This window comes from Bactrocera latifrons, unplaced genomic scaffold (genome assembly GCF_001853355.1).
Source record: "Bactrocera latifrons isolate USDA-ARS-PBARC rearing strain unplaced genomic scaffold, ASM185335v1 scaffold_103, whole genome shotgun sequence".
Lineage (NCBI taxonomy): Eukaryota > Metazoa > Arthropoda > Insecta > Diptera > Tephritidae > Bactrocera > Bactrocera latifrons.
Genome location: NW_017534442.1, coordinates 526,695 through 539,383, shown reverse-complemented (window position 1 = coordinate 539,383; position 12,689 = coordinate 526,695). Strand labels below are relative to the sequence as shown.

The 12,689-nt window shown below is 34.2% G+C and overlaps 1 long non-coding RNA gene across 4 annotated transcripts in view; it reads left to right on the top strand.

The window, feature by feature from the left end:
* Positions 1-12,689, top strand: part of LOC108968608 — a 118,730-nt gene that overhangs the window by 40,709 nt on the left and 65,332 nt on the right. For 2 of the 4 annotated variants that reach the window (XR_001993347.1, XR_001993346.1), the window contains exons 2-3: positions 2,199-2,248; positions 10,298-10,361. This is a non-coding gene — a long non-coding RNA (uncharacterized LOC108968608). The remainder of the gene's footprint in view (positions 1-2,198; positions 2,249-10,297; positions 10,362-12,689) is intronic. The other 2 variants (XR_001993345.1, XR_001993344.1) reach the window with 1 other exon arrangement.

Here is a 12,689-nt window from a genome sequence, read left to right as displayed (position 1 = left end):
AAATTGAAAATGGGCGTGGCGTCGCCCACTTATGGACCAAAAACCATATCTCAGGAACTACTCTACCGATTTCAATGAAATTCGCTATATCTTAACACCCTGATGACATGTACGAAATATGGGCGAAATCGGTTTACAACCACGCCTTCTTCCAATATAACGCTATTTTGAATTCCATCTGATGCCTTCTCTGTATAATATATACATTAGGAACYAATGATGATAGCGAAATAAAACTTTACACAAATACAGTATTTGAGCTGAGGTATCCCTTGTGGAAAAAATGTCGTGATCGGACTATAACTTTTCAAGGTCCCTGATATCGAACACGAAGAACTCAGTGCCTAACCTAACCTTACCTAGCTCTCAGATATTTTCATGTAATTCAGAGAGCATAATTATTATACTCTCGCAATAAAGTTGCTAATAACGGTATATATCGTCAGATATATGGTTACATATACCAAAGTGATCAGGGTCACGAGTAGAGTTGAAATCCGGACGTCTGTCTATCCGTCCGTGTAAGCTGTAACTTGAGTAAAAATTGAGATATCTTGATGAAACTTGTCATGCGGGAGTATAAAATGTTTGGTGACACCCGAACTTAGCCCTTCCTTACTTGTTTTTATGATTCGGTCCTTACCATAAAATCATCTAAAACTACCATATGATATGGCTCAGCACATAACAGGTTTTTTGAGTGTTGCTACCTTTTTCAATATTTTCTTCTGCTAAATTAATTGAAATGAAATATTTAAATAAGATCGATAAGAATTCCTTGAAATTATTTGAAAAAAAGGTTGCAATATTTTGGAAATTTTTTAGAAAAATTATTTAATACTTGTATAAACGATTACATACAATATGATTATGCAAGTAATGAGTTTATGAAAAATTATAACTTAAAATAAAATACATTAGCTTGTGCTCTCATTGCTTTATAAAGTTTAATCAAGGCTTCCGGCAAAGTCTGCTTTTATGTCTCATTGTGAAATTATTGTAATATATGTAAATACATTTTTTGTAGCTCGTTCTTTACATATCTTCAACTTAATCTCGTTTCTCAAACGCTTTGACCCGCGTTGCTTTATTATAAACTCGCTGGCAGCATTGTCAAGGGTTAATTGCCTCATAACACACACACACACAGTTTACATGCAAGAAGACGCTCCAAACACTCCACTATATTGTTTATTAATTCTATTTCACAGTTTTATTGATATTTTGCTTTAGTCTACTGATTCCAAGCATATAATTGAAATTCCAAAACCTTACATTTTTCTAAGCTGAGAGTCTGTCCGTGGCAACGAGTCTCAGTGTGATTAAGGTTAAGTGTAATTAAATCAAAATGTGTAGGTCTGCTTGGTGGAGAGAGGTGAAGCGCAGCTTAAAACCAATAATCACACACACAAATTTACATCATATTTACATATGCAAATGCAGAGTTACATTGTGTTTAGAACTCGAGTTCGATTCTGCGCTAAACACGACACAATCAGACTGCAGCTCAAGTGCAGGTTTCGAATTTGAATCTTAACTTGCTTCTCTATTCTTTAACCTATGCTACTTTATGATTAGATATTCAGTTTTATTATTTGTTTTTGGAAATTCCTCAGATGCCGCAGCTGGTAAAGAAAATGAAAAATGAAAATAATTTTAAATTTTATTGCTGTTTTTGTGCTTTTGATTATTGTTAGTTGCTGTCTTGTGCCATTAGTAATTCTTTTTCTATTTTATTTTGTTTATATTTCTTATTTTGTATACTCGCTACTAAAACTACAACGTTGGCTGGTAGTAAAAAATTATTGTTGCATTGTAGTTGTTGTAATTAGTCAAAAAAGTTTCCAATGCATACATTTTGTACACACATACATATGCACACACTTTTGTGGTTGTGTTGCTATGAAAACATTGCGTTGCTTTGAAATACTTGTTTTTCAATTTAATGAGTTTCTTTTATTGTTTAAGAGCACTATAAATTATTGTTGCTGGAAAGATAATGTAAGATGCTGGCATCTGGAAAACATTTCAAGTTTATTTTACTGTTAATTGAAGTTAGAACTGCACCTCCACCTAATTTTGTAGCCTTATTCTTTTAAAGGTTAGGAAAATAAATAAAAGTTTTACAGAAAAAGATTTTATAAATAAAGTTTCAGTTTGATCTCAATAACTAAAACCAATTTATCTATTATTTTCAGATTTTCCACAATTTACCACAACATCAAAATTACTTTAGACGTCAACAAAGGTATTTACACATTTATTATTAAAAATATTGAAATTTAAGTGATTATATTTGAAACAAAGTTCTTCTTAGTAGAAAGGCATAAACTGGTTTATTATTTGAAAATTGTTCATTTTGAAAATACAACAACAATATAGCTATAAATAATACATACATATTTATGTACTACACACTCATCTATTTGAACTCGCTTTGAAAGATTTTTTAACTATTTTCTCTGCGAATCCTCTAGGCATTTAGATTTGCTTCGTATCAAAATGTGTTTCATGAAGTTCTAAAACGCGACTTTAATTTTGAAAAACTTTCAATAATATATATCACATAAATTTGGGTTCTGCATTCAAGTTCAAATAGTATATAAGCCAATGATCTATAACCGGCCTAGAGGGTGACAGGCTTTAGTTATAATTTCGTGCCTTTTTTCGTAAAAAAAAAACACAATTACACTTGCAAATTATTAAGAATTCTAATTAAGGCTTAGTAAACCTCTTTTACCTTACATAGTTCATAACGTTACTCAGTGCTGTCAGGTAATTGTTAAGAGTGATGGCAGTGTCTGGTATCAGTTTTTTATGTATCAATAACGTAAGCGGACCACTATCCTAATGACATGACATTTCTGTGTATGAAAGACATACAAAGTTAATAAAATTACACAGCACAGGACGCTTTTGGTGCGGTTAGATGATATTTACTGTGAGAATGTGTGGGTGAGTTAAATAGTTTTGAAGTGACACAATACTATTCTTCGATCGTCATACATCTTATCTCGCCGAAAACATATGAAAATCGTTTTTGAAGTATCACAATTCTTACTACGGTCCTGCCAACAACCTATTGATAATCGGATATAACAGCTTGTTCCGGATAGTAAGCTATTCATTGTTTTACTTTAGATCTAATATAGGGTATCCCTTGATCCGTATAAGCGGTCTATTGTGAAGAATATTATCCAATAATGAATGCTGGCTCTCAAGATGGGTTGTAGTGTAGCGAATGGTGCGCTCAGTAGGCCGATTATGTTGAGCGCAAGTTGAGCGGAGCGCAAGAAACACATTTTTGACAGAACCTCAATTTTGCTAATAAAGTTGAACGATTTCTAAACCTTCTTCAGGCATAAGTCTTTTCATGATAAAATGGCAAAATATAAATAATGAACAAAAATGACATGACAGGTTGATACGGCTCACGCGTGATCTGTCAAAAAAATCTCACTTAGATCAACTTAGATCCCCCTATACATTTTAGCATATTCCTAAGATATGGTTTAGGTAAGATATAATGGAATTTCCTGTTTTTCCCAATAAACCCACCAAAGTGCCAGCTAACTGTTTGAAATTATATACAACAAGTAAGAAAGGGCTAGGTTCGGGTGTCACTGAACATTTTATACTCTGGCATGATAAAGTGATAATCGAGATTTCTTTCATCAAGATATCTCAATTTTTACTCAAGTTACAGCTTGCACGGACGGATTTACAGACATCCGGATATCAACTCTACTCGTCACCCTGATCACTTTGGTATATGTAACCATATATCTAACGATATATACCGTTATTAGCAACTTTATTGCGAGAGTATTATAATTATGCCCTCTGAATTACATGAAAATATCTGAGAGATTTACCAATATTTTCGGTGAAAAATTAGGTTAGGTTAGGCACTGAGTTCTTCGTGTTCGATATCAGGGACCTTGAAAAGTTACAGTCCGATCACGACAATTTTTCCACAAGGGATACCTCAGCTCAAATACCGTATTTGTGTAAAGTTTTATTCCGCTATCATCACTGGTTCCTAACGTATATACATAACCTTTGTATAGGAGGTGGGCGTGGTTATTATCCAATTTCTTCCATTTTTAAACTGTATATGGAAATGCCTGAAGGAAACGACTCTTTAGAGTTTGCTTGACATAGCTATAGTAATTTCCGAGATATGTACATAAAACTTAGTAGGGGGCGGGTCCACGCTCACTCGTCCAAATATTCCCCTCCCTAATGCGAGCCTTTGTGCCAAATTTCACTTTAATATCTTTATTCATGGCTTAGTTATGACACTTTATAGGTTTTCGGTTTTCGCCATTTTGTGGGCGTGGCAGTGGGCCGATTTTGCCCATCTTACAATTTAACCTTTTTATGGAGCCTAGAAATACGTGTACAAAGTTTCATCATGATATCTCAATTTTTACTCAAGTTACAGCTTGCACGGACGGACGGACAGACGGACAGAACGACGGACGGACAGACAGACATCCGGATTTCAACTCTACTCGTCACCCTGATCACTTTGACACATCTAGATGTGTATAAAATACGTGTACCAAGTTTCATCATGATATCTCAATTTTTACTCAAGTTACAGCTTGCACGGACGGACGGACAGACGGACAGAACGACGGACGGACAGACAGACATCCGGATTTCAACTCTACTCGTCACCCTGATCACTTTGGTATATAACCCTATATCTGACTCTTTTAGTTTTAGGACTTACAAACAACCGTTATGTGAACAAAACTATAATACTCTCCTTAGCAACTTTGTTGCGAGAGTATAAAAATCGTGTATATAAATATCTACCATATATGTGAGCGGTTAATTTAGTAACGAGGTCGGACTGTGGTTATTGTGAATTACACAAAGTACATCTTGTATGAAGTAAATCTCTTTCTACCTTTTCGATTTTCTATAATTGCTGTTTGGTGTATGGCGTCCATTGAGTTCTGGCATTTCAATGCTCCCTCTACTAGTAACTTACACAAAAATTAAACACTTAAACAACTAAAAATCATAACAATAAAGTGTTAACCCTACAATATGCGCTTATCCCTTCGAGAATTAATGATTTCCATTCAATCTAAATTCGACGCTGCTTAATGAGAATTACGTTGGTTACTTTCTTCAAGGCATCGCAGGCAGATAAGCTGTGTGATGAGTAGTTCATTGATCTATAGTCCAGTGACCTTTTCTTTTTCCTTCGTTATGTAAGCACGCATCTTTTCCCTAATATTTTTTAGTGTCTGCAGTCTTGGACCAGATTTAAGAAAATCGAATTACAAAATAATTAACATTTCAAGTGTTAGGAGGCACACCGTTGGCTAAAAAATTTTCTTACATCACGTTGTGTTTCCCTTTTAATTAGCCTATAATAAATGATGCAGCTAGGAACCACGCAGATTCAAAGCATATTCCGACACAAGCATAATAACCACCTTTGTCGATTTATTACTTAACGCGCTTCTTTGAACCAATTGAATTGTTAGCTTATATAATGTCTATACATATTTAGGTGTGTACAACTGTTATTACGTTATACTCTATGTATATCTCACTTTTCATCGTTTATTATCGAAATTGAAAACATGTTTGTTCAGTTGTGACCATGTGTGGGTTATCTTTCGTTGAAAAAGTGATTACAATTCATTTCCGTTGTAATTTTAAAGCATGTTTAAAACTAAATTGGGTTGAACAACATTATTTTATTTTAGAGTATTGATCGTGTGCTTGTTGGTGGAAAGGGCTTGGGGAAGCGGTTCATATATTGTTCCCATAATTGTACTTTATTCCATTTCATAAGTCATTTATATGATTCAACCCGTAGTCGGAATTTATATTATTTAATATATTCTCACTTAAGAAAAATTTGAGGCGACACGATCTTGGTGCTCACTTTATGTCATTTCCACAAGGGAGAGCTAACTAACATGGATAGTCAGTGTCTAATTTTTACATCAATATTAAAGTTTTTTTAAAATATACAAACCACTGGATCATAAACCGCTCTAGAAAACATCGAGATAATCCATTTTTTAAGAATTAAGTTATTTAAACCATCTTATTCTATCCAAACCTTTTTCTGGACTTTTGAACTTCCAATAAGTGAAAAGATGACAAATAGCATATTATTATTTATGGTGACTGTTGTTTAAATTACCGATTTTGATCGCCAAAGCTGTATTATAAACTCCACCGTATTTCTCTTCGAGATGATCTAGTAAAATTGAATAATAGCGACTCCATGGTGTACGAAATTCGAGTATGAATATTTATCCTAAATTAGGATTGGGCACTTTCTTACCTTGTAAGCTCTATACAAACATTCCGACATACTTACTTGTATAACGTTGGTCCGCTATGGTATCTAGAACTCCTATAAAATTTGCAATAACAACTTCTGGGATTGTGGCAAGATGAACTTTGTTAAGGGCAAGTACTACAGTAGATCTTCTACGTTCTCTCACAGGTGCGCTAAACACCCGCAATATTGTATTTCATTAACAGCAAGTTGTCTGGATACACCTAGAAATAACTTCTGAGCTTACTTATTGTTTTCAAAACTCTACAAAAACCAGCCCTTCATGTATTTCCACGCAGGGTCACCCGTCTAGGCGATCAAATAGCAGCTGGAAAGCTGGATAAATAAGACAGTGGTAACCACAACATGCGAACGGACATATAGAAATGCTTAAACCCTAGTAATAACATATCGGTGTACTTATCAATGCAACTTTTCGGAACTGCCGTTGATAATTAAATAGGGAGCACGCACAAAACAGGAAATATGAATAGGGTACAAATGAAGGAGGTGTGTACTGCAGCAATTATGATGGGGTCGGTGTGAGCGGTGGTGAAGATTTTTTCTGCCACCATGTGCTTATAAATATATATGTATATACCAAGTCTACTGTAACAATAACAACAGCAAATGGGCCAATTAAATAGGCGCTTGAAAGTTTCTTTCTAATCGATTTCCATGGTTCGCTGTAAGAAAGGAAGTTGGTTTGGAAGAGAACTACTTATGAGGCAATAACGAAGGTGGCTAAGTCAGCAGAGCAGACAGACAGACAGGATTAGGTGCTTGAAGTGGTGCCAAGTGAGTGCTTATTTAAGTCTGATTGCGCTATTAGAGCTAACAAGAAATATGCATGTGCGTGTGTGGAAATAATTTGTGTGAGTCAAAGAACGGCTGCAGTTGGAATTGTTCATGAGTGTGAGCTGTTCGAAAATGCACCTATCCCTGTGTGGATGTACATATAGGTGCCTATAATTACCGCAATAATAAAAGCCACGTTGTAACAACAAACAACAATGAAGCAGATAACCGCTGCCGGCGTATAATAAATAAATTGTGTGCAGTCGAACTGAGCTAGCCACATTGAATTTCTATTTGAGAATTCTTTCACACACACATCCATGCACTCACTCGGTAGCCGTTGGGCTAATGAAGACCTGGTAAAAAAAAAAAACGTTCGAGCAAGTCGAGGGTTAAATGGTAGGCAAGAGACGCAAACGCATAAGAAGAGAGAATTGAAAAATAAAACAAAAATAAATAATGAATGAACAACATCTAAGTACTAAATGTCAAAGTTTGTAAAAAACTAATTACAAAACAAAATTTTATACAAAACCGCTTCCAAATTCTCGCCAATGAAACATATTGTTTGCGTTAGAAATTAAAGAAAACTAGTTTTTCGCGTGTTTTGAAATAATCTGTGGATCACAGTAAAAATAAATTGAGCCGCTTTGTTGCTATGTTTCCTTTAACAATGAGATTTGCCCTATTGGATGCAGCGTCTGATTTGGTCTTACTCGGCTTGATTGCAATGGTTTTGGCGACTTTGTTTCAACTCGTGAAATTGGTGGTCGAACAGGTAAGAAAGATGTCTATTCATCGGTTCTACTTAACAATATAGTCCAAATTTGAAAAGAACTTGTAATCTTCGTCGCTTAATTTCGATTTCTCACGGAATGTTGGTGTAGTTGTAGTTCTGTACTATATTGTCTCTATGATCCGAAGTGTCACCTAAGGGCTGTGTATCTTCAACGAATTAAAATTGCTTCTATCTAGCATGTTTGCATAAAATAATATCTAGATAAGTAGTACCATATCCTTTCCTACTAATCCTTTTTGATTTATGAACAGATCGATGGCAAATAGCACAGACGATGCAATGATTTAACCAAATACACCAATATTGTTATCATATAAGGTATACTAGTATTACTCTCTTACTAGCGAACAGCATTTCCAGCTCCTTAAAATTTAAAATCTTGTAAATGTTCTTCGATTATGTAGTCAAAACTTCTTTATTGGTGTAGACACTGCTTATGTGTTTATAGCCGAGTTACGAAGTGAAAACTAGTTATTAAATATGCTGTATGATAACATGATTACATCTTAGCTTTGGACATTATTATTAAGACGTTGTACATTTTTAAAAATTTCGGTTAATCTTCTGTTAATACAACGTTTTATGTTGATATCACTCATGTTTATATGGCACTTTTTTCTAATTTTACTTTTCCATAATGCACGTAGAGACCCTTTGCATCGTTGGTTCTACAAAGAATTTATACCCGTCGGTTCAAATTCAACTGCGTTCGTTTTATTCTTTTTGGGTTTAGTTCTGGCATGAAAAAATTTCACCAATTAAATTCGAAAATGAAGTTTCTCCGTAACGATTCTTTGCGCATGTTCAAAGGCAATATCATCATATCGCCGTCGTTGAAATAGCTCATTTTATTTTCGATAGAAGAAAACATGGGTCAGAAGATGATTTTAGTAAATTGTTGCAGAGTAAAATCTACAAAATATTATTGCAAAGCACCAGGTCCTCTGAAAACTTTGGGTCAACCTGTCTCACTTTCCTATTTATCCTTATGGTCTTCTTTAAATAAAAAAAAAAATTATTCTAATAAGAACATATATGAATATGTATGTTAAGAAGCCGGTGGGACCAGAGATGTATTAGGTTGTCAAATATCCCTTCCGCCTTTTTGTTTTTTGAATTTCGCGGCAATGTATACAGCGTTACAGAGCTCGTATCTGACAATACTATACATCTATGAAAGGTCTTGACATAACCTACAAAACGACACTATACATGATTAGTTTGGATATTGCGTCCAACAGTTATAGACGTGTAAACATGGAGTTCACTAACGCCGAAATTCGCGCTATATATATCTATATGTCTATAATTAGGGCGTATATTATATATTTAATGTTCAGAGTTCTACAACATCATTTATAGATATCTCTAGTCCCACTGAGTTCTTTTTCCTAGGCTCCACTTGTCGTACAGTTATAAATAGCGAGCATAGCCTTGGTGCTTTTCTGAAATGTTAATTTTGGTGGTGTTATGGAGGGTTGATATATCAAAAGATATGTATTTTTCCTCAGAGTATCAAGCCCGAAACACACCTCCGTTGTAGTTTTGAACAGTGTAACAAAATACCAGGAACGGTGTAACATTAAACCCTTGACCTCGTTAGAAGTTGTCTGCGTTGCTTGAACTCAATTTTAAATTTAATAAATTCTTTCCAATTTCATGACATTTTCACTATGTTTTGCATGAGATTTTTGGTTTCTCTTAACATCGCAAAAATCTATTTTGTACACACATGGAACACTTACTGACAGAGATACATTAGTACGCTTTACAAATTGTTATAATTTAGGTCAAAGTATTCGGTTTACTCGAAAACAACTGTTGGTTCAAAATTGAAAGTGTTTAATTAAGCTTTTCTTTATTGATACAGTTGTTTAAATATTGGTTTGCTTTATGGTAGTTTTAATGCTTGACAGCAAGGTGGGAACAAGACCGTTTTTATTTTCGTTGATGTTTTCTATGTTTCGAAGTAATTTCCGCAATTTGTAAATCATATTTCGGTTACGCTCTCTATGCTACCAATGCGAAGTGAGAATGGGACAATAGTCGATAAAATTTTGAAATCCTATGAACCAACTGTGGTGTTTCTTCATTGGTTTTATTCTGAAAAAAATCTATAACTGAATAATTTATCACAATTTTGGTTTACTTAAAATTTTTTTTTTTTTGAAAGTAATTAACGATAATTATTTTACTCCTCCAACATGTTGTTAAAAAGTATAATAAGTCCGGGGCTTTCATTCTTGCAAGTTGCAAGAGTATGAAATGTCCGGTTATATCCAATTTAGCCTTTAATAACTTGCTATTAATTCATAACATACTTATAATGTAACTTTATGCTAATTATATTTCTGAAATCAATATTCTCTTTCTTTCAGTGGCCTTTTTTATGCCCAAATTTGATATGCCCATTTATTTCCTGTTTCATGAAGATAGATTAAGGTATTTGTTGTTTTAATAGTCGTCATTGCTGCCTTGATGATTATTACAGTTATTGGAAGTTTTCAATGCCAGTAAAGTAGTACAACAAAACTAAAGTGTTTTTTGTTTAGCCTTTGTTTACTTTTCCCTTTGCCACATTTTAAATTTGTAATTACAGATTTGTTGAATGTATGTACATATGTATTTCTCTGGATTTATAATAGCTGTATTAAGTTTATTTGTTGTGTGTTATTTCGCTAATTGTCTGGTATGTTGCCACTGTACAACAAGTATTCGAATATTTTAAAATAGATACACATATGTATGTAGTTATAGATGTATTGTATTTAGCTGTATTTGGTTTGTTTTTGAACTTATATTGACGAGCGAATTTTGTTCTAAATTTGTTGAAAATTGTTACGTAGATATTATAAAGTCAAAATTCTTATTGAATTGCTTTTCTTTATGAAATCTGCTTGCCAGAAGTGAATTTTGGGTGCATTGTAAATATTAGGAGGGCTTTCTAAGTCTAATAAAACCCTTACAGGGATTACAAAGTTTTCTGCAGTCGTGACAGTTGTCATATTACATAAGTATGCATACTTGTGCAGGTGGAGAAAGAACGCATTCAGCAGTCTGATGGTCCAAGCCCAAGAGCTGAGGGTACATCAAGTGAACCTTCCAAGAGTAAGATCGCCTCTGCCGAGCTTCTTCTCAATTTTGAGAAGGGGGCCACGACGTGGTTTCAGTCCAAGTTGCCGGAGCACTCCAGTATTTTTCTAGCTGAGGTCTTTGATATTGCGAAATCCACGGATCTGGCCTCTAATGTACCTGAAGGCAATTCCATAGTCAACATCTATCTCTCGTATTGCATTTTGACCAAAAGTTTCTTGGAAAGCAGGGCGGCAGTGGAAAGTTTTGCCAGAAGTAACTTCACTTTTACTAGGTCATTGAAGGCAATGAAATAGTGGACGAAATTGTAATGAATGGTGTACGGTTAACATCCGAAAACGTGATCAACAATAGGCAATGCGTTATGTATTATCTATGAGTGGCTTATTGGCCTACCAGATAAACCTAACCTAATCTAATGGCTGCGTTGTTAACTCTTTCAAATTTATAGCATTAATTGCTCTAAGAAATTTTTTGATTTCAGATTTTTAATTTCTACAAGCCACTGAAATTCGAGAAAACTCAAGACATATGTAATTCTGTTTAACAAAATAGAAAGAGCGAATAGGGAATCATATAGTCATCAACAAATGTAAATCGTGCCAATATGTGACTAAATGATTATATTACAAAAAAAGAATATTATTTTTAACAGAATTCCCCACATAGCCACCCACTTTTACTTCTAGTCGTGCGCAGTAAAATAATAAAATATTGTGAAAATTTTCAGTCATAAAAAAATAATAAAGAATTACAACCAGAAAAGAAACATTCAAAAACAATATATGTAGATGTACATATGTATGTGGAACTATTTGTAAACATGGCGTACAAGTGTCTGCTAACCTGTTTAGGGCAATTAAGAGATTCGCTTTTTCCCACTTCCACAACGGACACAGCCAACAAAGGAAGCCGGTGTGAAGCGCAAAGAGCAAAACGCTTACGTGTACCCACTATTTGGCTGCGAAAACTAAATAGAGATACAAAATTTATTAAATAAAGACTGTTAAAAGACCATACAGACAGCAGCAAAGGGGCAGTAGGCGGAAGAAATGCTAAGAAACAAAAATATGTGTATAGAATAAAAGGAAAAAAGTTTCGTAAAAATATTTTGTGCTAAAAAAGCAACAGCCAGAAATTTATTTAATACAGACAGGTATGTGCGCTTCATGCGCGTCTCTACTTTAGCTTCTTCGATATGCTGCGCCAGATAAAAGATAAGCTCATCACATGTGAAGGTGCCTACAGTCGGGTGCGCAAAAATACGAACTGCTAGCTAACAAGAAAACTTATATTTTTATTCAAATTCAAATTCAAATTCAAATTTATTTCACTTTTCTTATAATATATGTATTTACAGTGAGTAATGTATATAAGTTAAGAGTACAGGCGATTTTGCCTTTTCTACTTAAAAATTGTTTGAGAATGAGCTATGATATGTTGCTATTGGTAATATAGTTTTTGTAGGGAAAAAAATTTACAAAAAACCCTTGAAGAATATAGTCTTAACCTACTTATTTCTACTTTATAACTAAGAATATATTTTACAACAGTTAATTAATTAATTAATTCATTAATATGAGAGTACGTGGAATGCTCACAGCGATCGTTAAACCTTCTATTTAGTCGAGACAATCTATCTGCGACTAGTTCAACATTAGCTCTGTCGTGTAATTC